This window comes from Carassius auratus, chromosome 45 (assembly GCF_003368295.1).
Source record: "Carassius auratus strain Wakin chromosome 45, ASM336829v1, whole genome shotgun sequence".
Classification (NCBI taxonomy): domain Eukaryota; kingdom Metazoa; phylum Chordata; class Actinopteri; order Cypriniformes; family Cyprinidae; genus Carassius; species Carassius auratus.
The window spans coordinates 4,408,814-4,418,094 of NC_039287.1; the positions used below are offsets into that span (position 1 = coordinate 4,408,814).

Here is a 9,281-nt window from a genome sequence, read left to right on the forward strand (position 1 = left end):
GAACGCAGGGAAAGATAACCAACAGTTCCTTATGTCTTATTTTCATTGGAGGACAGATTTGTGATTCATGATTGTTTTAAACAGGAACATGGGGCGTCAACATCCTTGTCTCCTGTTTGCCTCCAGTGTGTGGTGACCCAGAAGACGTCAATGTCTGGGGTTATGTGGATGTGTAGGAGCGTGTGTGTGTGTGTGTGTGTGTGTGCACGCGCATGAGTGGGCACAAGGGTGTATGAGCTGTGCTCAAGTTTGCATGAAATGACTGGTTTAGTCATTGTCTTCTTCATCTTCCTCAGATTCCTCAATGCCATCACTGTCCTCCTGGTCATCCTCCTCTTCCTCAGTTTCTGGGATATCCCACTGAGGGTGGTTATCCACCATGGCCTTCGCCTCATGAACCTCCAGCTGGAAAAAAAAATCACAAAGGTTCTGGTGAATATCTTTATATATATATATATATATATATATATAACATTTATAATACTTATGTCTTTCGTTATATTTTTTAAAGAAATTAATTATGTTTCTTGATCACAAAATCAGCATATATATATATATATATTTTATAATAAAAAGTTCTTTAAATTTTTAATAATATTTAACACTATAACTATTTGCTGTATTTGTTATAAAATAAAAGCAGCTGTGGTGAATATAAAAGACTTAAAAAATCATTATAAAAAAAATCTAACCAACCCAAAACTTTAAACATGCATTGTTTTAAAATATTTTATAAAATGTATAAAAACTTAAATCAATATTTTAGAAATAAGATATAGAAGAAAACATTTCCAAAAAAAAAAATAGTATTAATATTATAAATATATAAAAACTGACCTTGAGTGGCTTGATCTGATCTAATCCCATGAATGAATCTGATCTGAGAATCACAGAGTATTGATAGTTTCCGGTTTTGGATGGAGCGGGGAATTTCAGTTCAACCTGAGGCAAACAGGAAGTATAGATAATCATTGATCACTTTACACAACTCTGCAAAACCTAAAACGCAGTAATTGGGAGATATGGGATAATTTATGACCGTTTTGTTTACACTGCATTCTCATGCTCCTCACAGAGAGGAAGCCCTCTGTGTGTCAGACAGAATTATGACAGGCGTCTGGCTGCTCTGTAACCAGACAGAGACTGCAGTATGGAGGTTGCCTGGCAACAGGCTATGGGGAAAACTGCTGTGCAGGAGACAATGTAGCTAGAGCACTCAGCAAGTCTCACACACACACACACGCAATCAAACACACTTTACTATATTATAATGACAGAACACCATATCGCAATTAATTCTAGTACGGCAATTTGTTTTTGCCATTATTTATTCTGGTTCTAAATGCTTTGTTCTTTCTTTTGTAATAACAAACAATATCTATCTTCACGACAACAATATCTATACTTCATGTTGAGCATAAATATAAAGCCTACTGATAAAGGACACCGTCAACAGTATTGACGGCAAAATAGACTATGTTTGACAGGTGCAATATGCCAGTGTGTCACAGGCCTAAGGTTTTCAAAAGGCCTCACGCGAGTGTGAACATCACTACAACTAGGAAAAAAACGATTGTAATTAAAACGCAGCTCCCGTCGGCATTTAAACAGACCTTTGCTCTTAATTTCCAATCGGTCCAACGCAATAACGAAATCTGAGCAGGTCTAAAAACTGAAACGAAAAACTGGAGAACTTTGCAGCAGTATTTTATTTCTTATTATTTTTTTATTTTATATATATTTTAAAACAAATTGTTTAAAAAAAAGTTTATAGTAATAAACAACAACCTGCAGTTTAATGTTTGCATTTCTTTCCCTTACTGTACCGAAAATGAACCGAACCGTGACTTCAAAACCGAGGTACGAACCGAACAGTGATTTTTGCGTACCTTTACAACCCTTGCTGGCAGTGATTTTTTAAAAAGCGCTCAAGACTTTTTTGAAAACACGGTTTACTCCATAGGATTATAATGTAAAACAGACGCTGGCATAAACAAAACTATGTCTGCATTTGTGATCTGAGAAATGACAAACAACAAGCGCTACTCTACACTGCTCAAATCTTGCATTTTAATAATCAGTTGCAAATTCTATAAATATGTAAACATACTTACTGACTGTGAGTCAGAAGTGCCAGACTGTCCATGCAAAGTTGGAATTGCCACACTTTATAGTAAAAGCCTTTGTGCACAGAAGCATTGTAGGCTATGGTTCAGGAAACAGTCCTCGTCCACCATAAAATGCGCTGCACATTTGCACATTTTCTGAATATTTGGGTTGAACTGTTCTGGAACAGTGTTGTAAATACAACTTAACCACTAAGTTCTAGTTGTGTCTTCTTTTGGAAGGCCAAACTAAGTAGTTTCACTTTCACAAGGAAACACACAGCATTTCCACCACATTGTGCCGGCGGCAACTGCGAGATTAAAGGTTAAACCTTCTTTCTTTTCGTGAACATTTGGGCGGTGTTGTGCAAATCTTCCCACATCGTGACATAAACATGTGAGGGCATGTTAGAACGAGCCGTTTTAGGGGGCCATGGTTGACTATCTCTCTGGATTTGAGACTTTAGTCTTTGCAACTTTAAAGATCTTCTTTGTGCACCAAGAGCTTGTAACACTCCAAAGAAAAAGCAAACATTTTAAATAACAACATATGACCCCTTTAACTAAAACTATTAAACATTTGGTTGTTTAGCTTTATTGAAATAAATATATATATATATATATTAAAATTAAATTAAATTACATTTTACATTTAATATATATATATATGCGATAAATATAAAAAAAATGCTAATTTAAAATATTAATAAATTACACTGCTCACAAATTAAATATCACTATGATTTGTTAGCACAATTTACTTTACACAGCCTTTACTCAAAATGTTGTCTAGCCAGTAAAAACATTTCTGAGCAACTTTCCTCAAATTTCCACGACTTTTAAGTTTTAAGTCACTTTCATGCCGAGAAATATTTTTATTCCACTCCGAGTAACATAATGTCACCCTTTCTGAATGAAAAAAGCACAAACAGGTGGTTGTGGCCTCACCTCCTCTGTGTCTTTGAGTGTACAGACGTGGTTGGGCATAGACACCAGCGTCTGTTCCTTCCTATCTGCAATGTAGAGCCACCACCACTCCTGCTTCTCCTCAGGGAAGTACAAACTGTACACAGGATGTGTGACCTTAGACTTGGTCTCCAACAGTGCCCTTTCACGGCGCTGAATGCTCTGTTGTAGTGCCTCCCATTCCTACGGAAAAAGACATGCTGGTTATGGAAAGCTGCACTGCAATGACTACCATCGGCAGTCACATCAGCATTCAGAAGGATATGACACACACCTCCTCATCATCTCCGGCAATCTCGTCCACCTCAGTGTCACTCTGCTTGTCGCTCTCCTCATCTCTCTCGCTGGGAGAGTCCTTATTTCCCTCTGCTTCATCTGATTCACTGCCTTTATCAGAAAGATCGTCCTCTTCCACTTTTGATGCAGGAGCAACATCCTGTGAATGAAAATATAAGCACATGCAGATGCAAATGAGCATCATAGTAAATCTGACTAAAATGAATAAATAACATAATATACACCGATTTTTTAAAAGTTTTTGAAACAAACCTCTTGATCAAAAAACAGCAATATTTTGGACTATTGTTACAATTTCAACTGTTTTCTATTTTAATATATTTTAAAATATAACTGATTTGTGTGATAGCAAAGCTCAATAGTCAGCAGCCATTACTCCATTCTTTAGTGCCATATATTTCAGAAATCTTTCTAATATTCTGAAAAATATTTATTATTATTATTATCAAAGCGATACTTTTTTTTTTTTAAGTTCAAAATAATTTAATTGAAATGTAAATCTACAACAATCTACTCTCATTTTTGTCAATTTAATGCTTACTTGCTGAATAAAAGTATACATTTCTTTAAAAAAAAAAATCTTTCGGGACTTTTTGAATGGATAAAATGAAAGTCTGTTTCTTTAAAAGTCAAACAATTGTGTAACACTGAACATTTACAGGTCTATAGTTTTAGAATCCTTACATTTTCTGCCACACTGCCATTGGGGTGTTTGGCCTTGTCTCCCTTGGCTTGCTGTTGGGTGACTGGTTTCTTCTTAGTCAGTTTCTTCTTTTTGGACTTGGCAGCTTTCTTAGCTCCTTTATTCTTATTTTGCCAAACTTTTGGCTTGTTTTTGGCATCACCTTGCTGCAAATTACAAAATAATATTCATATACTTTTAGACATTATTACAAGCAAATAACAAAATGTAAATATGCATTTTTAATTTGTTATAAAATTATGTCCGCCAAACACATAGCTTGAATAGCATTACTACCTCCTCTGCATTAGTTTCCTCTGTTGGTAGCGGTGCGTCCTCTTTCTCAAACATCTCCTAAATACAAACAGAAATTTAGTACAAATGTTGTTGCGCTTTTTAAAAAGAATACAGACTGTTATGGTAGTAGGTAGTCTTGCTTGAAATTAATTCTCAACCTAAAAACCAAAGAAGCATAGCATTGACCTCTTGTGGATGCGTGTTGCAACTGCAAGATGTGCTATACCATGACCATAATCACTTTGCATAATACATAGGGTATATAACATAAATCAACTGCTATATTTGAATAGCATTCAACTCTCACCCTCAAAAAATGGTGGCTCTCAAATATGCTACTTACAGACATTCTCTTCCTTGTCAAGGTGACGGTAACTGTGACAATGGATCCTGCCGTGACGTTATTGCTATCTTCATCATCCAACACTATGGGGCAATGAAACACAAAGAGTTGAAGTCTTTAAATCACATGTAATGGTTTTTATTTAAATGTATGAGTGTTCAAATGCTGCTGAACAATCTTACCTTGAAGTTTGGTTTCCATGTTGATACAGGGAAAGCTCCCGAGGACCGCCATGACCTCATCATACTTCTCCTCCCCCAGGAACCGCAGCATGTTTCTCCTGTCAGAGTCCTTCAGACTGACAAGATCTTGCAATGTTCTTACCTTATACTGATGAGAAAGGTGGGCCATATTTAGAAATTTAACTGGGGTATCTAACAGAGTTTTCTGTGCTGCAATGCCTCTGAGAAAGATGTACCTTCTTAGAGATACAGTATCGGAGGTGCTCCTCTTCAAAATGGGGCAGCTGAAGCAGAGGAGACTTGGCCTCCTGCAGTCCTTGAAGCACCATCTGAGACAACTTCATGCAGTTCTCTATGGATGACAACCTGGGAGCCCGAAGACCTATAAAACCAAAATCAGCAAAAATCGTATTTCAATCATGCATCATATTATATACTACCTTTCAAAATATTTTTTTCATGTTTAAAAAAAAAAAAAAAGTCTCTTATGCATGATGAAATATACATTAAGCAATAAGAAGAAATATTACTACAGTTTCAAATAACTCTATTCTTTTTTTAATACATTAAAAAATGTAATTTTCCCTGTGATGGCAAAGCTGAATTCTCAGCATCATAACTCCAGTTTTCAGTGTCACATGATCCTTTAAAAATCATTCTAATATGTTTTCAAGTGCTCAAGACATACAGGTCCTTCTCAAGAAATTAGCATATTGTAATAGAAGTTCATTATTTTCCATAATGTAATGATGAAAATTAAACTTTCATATATTTTAGATTCATTGCACACCAACTGAAATATTTCAGGTCTTTTATTGTTTTAATACTGATGATTTTGGCATACAGCTCATGAAAACCCAAAATTCATATGTCAAAAAATTTGCATTTCCTGTAAAGGTTCTCTAAACAAGCTATTAACCTAATCATCAGAATCAACTAATTAACAAAATTAACACCTGCAAAAGATTCCTGAGGCTTTTAAAAACTCCCAGCCTGGTTCATTACTCAAAACCGCAGTCATGGGTAAGACTGCCGAACTGACTGCTGTCCAGAAGGCCATCATTGACACCCTCAAGCGAGAGGGTAAGACACAGAAAGAAATTTCTGAACGAATAGGCTGGGAAGTCTGTGGGAAGGAAAAAGTGTCATTCGGAAATCAAGGTGCCAGAGTCTGGAGGAAGACTGGGGAGAAGGAAATGCCAAAATGCCTGAAGTCCAGTGTCAAGTACCCACAGTCAGTGATGGTCTGGGATGCCATGTCAGCTGCTGGTGTTGGTCCACTGTGTTTTATCAAGGGCAGGGTCAATGCAGCTAGCTATCAGGAGATTTTGGAGCACTTCATGCTTCCATCTGCTGAAAAGCTTTATGGAGATGAAGATTTCGTTTTTCAGCATGACCTGACACCTGCTCACAGTGCCAAAACCACTGGTAAATGGTTTACTGACCATGGTATTACTGTGTTCAATTGGCCTGCCAACTCTCCTGACCTGAACCCCATAGAGAATCTGTGGGATATTGTGAAGAGAAAGTTGAGAGACGCAAGACCCAACACTCTGGATGAGCTTAAGGCTGCTTTCGAAGCATCCTGGGCCTCCATAACACCTCAGCAGTGCCACAGGCTGATTGCCTCCATGCCGCGCCGCATTGAAGCAGTCATTTCTGCAAAAGGATTCCCGACCAAGTATTGAGTGTATATACTTTTTTTTTAATTAAAAACACTTTTCTTTTATTGGTCGGATGAAACATGCTAATTTTTTGAGATAGGAATTTTGGGTTTTCATGAGCTGTATGCCAAAATCATCAGTATTAAAACAATAAAATACCCTAAATATTTCAGTTGGTGTGCAATGAATCTAAAATATATGAAAGTTACATTTTTATCATTACATTATGGAAAATAATGAACTTTTATCACAATATGCTAATTTTTTTGAGAAGGACCTGTATTTCTTAATGCCGAAAACAGTTGTGCTGCTTAATATTTTTGAGGAAGTTTTTTTTTTTTTTTTTTACAATGTTGTATTTAGTGTCAACTTCTGCTCCGTTTAATGCATCCATGCTGGAATAAAAGATTAATTTCATCACATAATTCATACTGATCAAACCTATGAACAGTAATGTATATACTCATATTAATTACATAATTACCTCCTCTGCTGGTTGCCATCATAGTAAGTTGACAGCCGACATTGATCATTTCCTGTAGTAAAGCAGGGCACTTCTTCACCACAAACCTTTGATCTGCAGAAGATACAAAACAGCTAATTAATTAAGCTTGCCATTAGCAACACCAAGGTCATGGATGTAATTCCCAGGGATAACACATATTTGGTTTAATATATTGCCTGTAAGCTGGTAGTTGGTCTGCTATTATCTAACAGGATTAAATGTTGACACTTGAGAGGTGTTTGTGAATGCTTACCCTCCTCTATGTTCTCAGAAACATCCATCCTTGCAAGGTGTGTAAGTAGTAAGACTCGAGCCTTCAGGCTGTAGGGATAGCAGAACGGAGGCTCCTTCTTCTTCACATTAATGTTCCCCAGCTCCCGAATCAACTGCACAAAGCAACACAGCACGAGCATTCGATTTAATCATTATCCACTAGCCACTTCATTAAGTATTCTAAATCTTTAGCACAAAATACATATATGTTTGAACATTTTACCTGTGGAACTTCTATGTTGTCTGTTGGTCTTATGATGGCCTCTTTGTTACTACGAGGATCAAATTCAAATGCTGCCGTCAAAACCATCACCAATCCTGTCAAACACAGAAAAGACTCAGTCGGAGGTTTCTAAGAGATCGAAAGAGGGCATAAAATATTTTTCTTCAACTTACGTTTCATGTTCATTGTAGGCGTTTTGTACATAAAGTGCATGAAAGCTGTGTTGTGTTGATGAGGATCTGATCACCACTGTAGCGGATGGAGCGGTACCACCATGTGCCCTAAACAAAAAGGCTAGTTACTATTGTTTGTATCAGAATATTAATGAACAGAATGGGTTTCTATACTAGTTTCCAAGCACTTGTGCACTACCTTTTGAAAATTTGGGGGTCAATAAAAAAAAAAAAATTATGCTTTTTATTTAGCAAGGATGCATTAAAATTGATCATTAGTGATAAAGACATTATAATTATACAAATTATCCTTACGATTATCAACACTGACTATTATAATGTTACTCTAGCTTGAGCCACAGATGATGAAAATTCAGATTTCCAATTTAAATATAAATAAATGAGTTAAAACACATTAAAATTGAAAAGAGATGTTTGAAACTCTAATAATAATAAACAATATTACTGTTTTTACTGTATTTTGATCAATTATCTTGATCAGCATAATAGACTTCTTTCAAAAACCTAAAAAGAAATTAATCTAACTGACCCCAAACTTGTTTTATTTAATGTCATCTCATGTCAAAGTTATTTATCGCTCTAAAAGAATGGCTTACCACAACCACAGGAAGTATAACCATAAAAGCCAACCCATAGACCAGCAGCACCTGTGAAAGGCACATGCAAACAGGTTTCGCAAGTTATTGCATTCTTAGTGTATTTATTCAATTATTAGTTGACACTTAAATTTGGTCAAGACTTAAGTGACAGCTGGAAAAAATGAGTGGGTGAACCTACCAGCATGGAATTTTTCTGATCAACAATCCACGCAGGAAGAGCGATTCCAAAACTTGTCACTGATCAACAGTAAAAAGACAGAATAATGATGAACTTTCAACACAGGTTATACTAACGGAAATTTGTTTAGAAATAAGTTGACAAAGTTAAGAAACTGTCACCTCTTGGGCCATCAGGGTTGCCATACTTCTCCCAGTTATCCCGTGCTTCCTCATTCGTTAAACTGTGAGAATGTATCAGCATGGAAAACGATTTCAAAACCCAAATGATTACACGGCAGTGCAATATTGACAAATAACAGAAAGGTGCTGCATGAGGAGGCTCAGTGGATGACATTTTTACAAATAGCTTTTATGAACGGTATTGTGCTGCACCTATAATTACACACTGCAATACCAACACCAACCCCACATAGAAAAATGAGTGCGACTGCTATAAATAACATGACATTAAATGTAAAAGGCAACAGTAAATAAAAGAGGTGGTGACAGCAGTCTTACGCAGAGTAAGCTTTAGCAAGCTTCATGAACATGGCCTCATCTCCACCTTTATCAGGATGGTGTTTCAGAGACAGCACTCTGTACTGTTTCTTAATCTCAGCAACAGACGCTCCCTAAACAGAAACATAATGGATCTATTAATCTTGAGAAGAAACAGGTTAGAGATTAAAATGACAAAGAATAAGACAAGAAATGCATCCTTACTGCTTCCAAATGGAGGACCTCATAGGGGTTATACTCCTGGTACTCTCGATCTAATTTAGACACCTTATA

At 36.4% G+C, this 9,281-nt stretch overlaps 1 pseudogene; it reads right to left on the bottom strand.

The window, feature by feature from the left end:
• Positions 1 to 267: 267 nt before the first annotated feature.
• The window catches only part of LOC113062682 (translocation protein SEC63 homolog), a 19,626-nt pseudogene continuing 10,612 nt past the window's right edge, over positions 268 to 9,281 (bottom strand).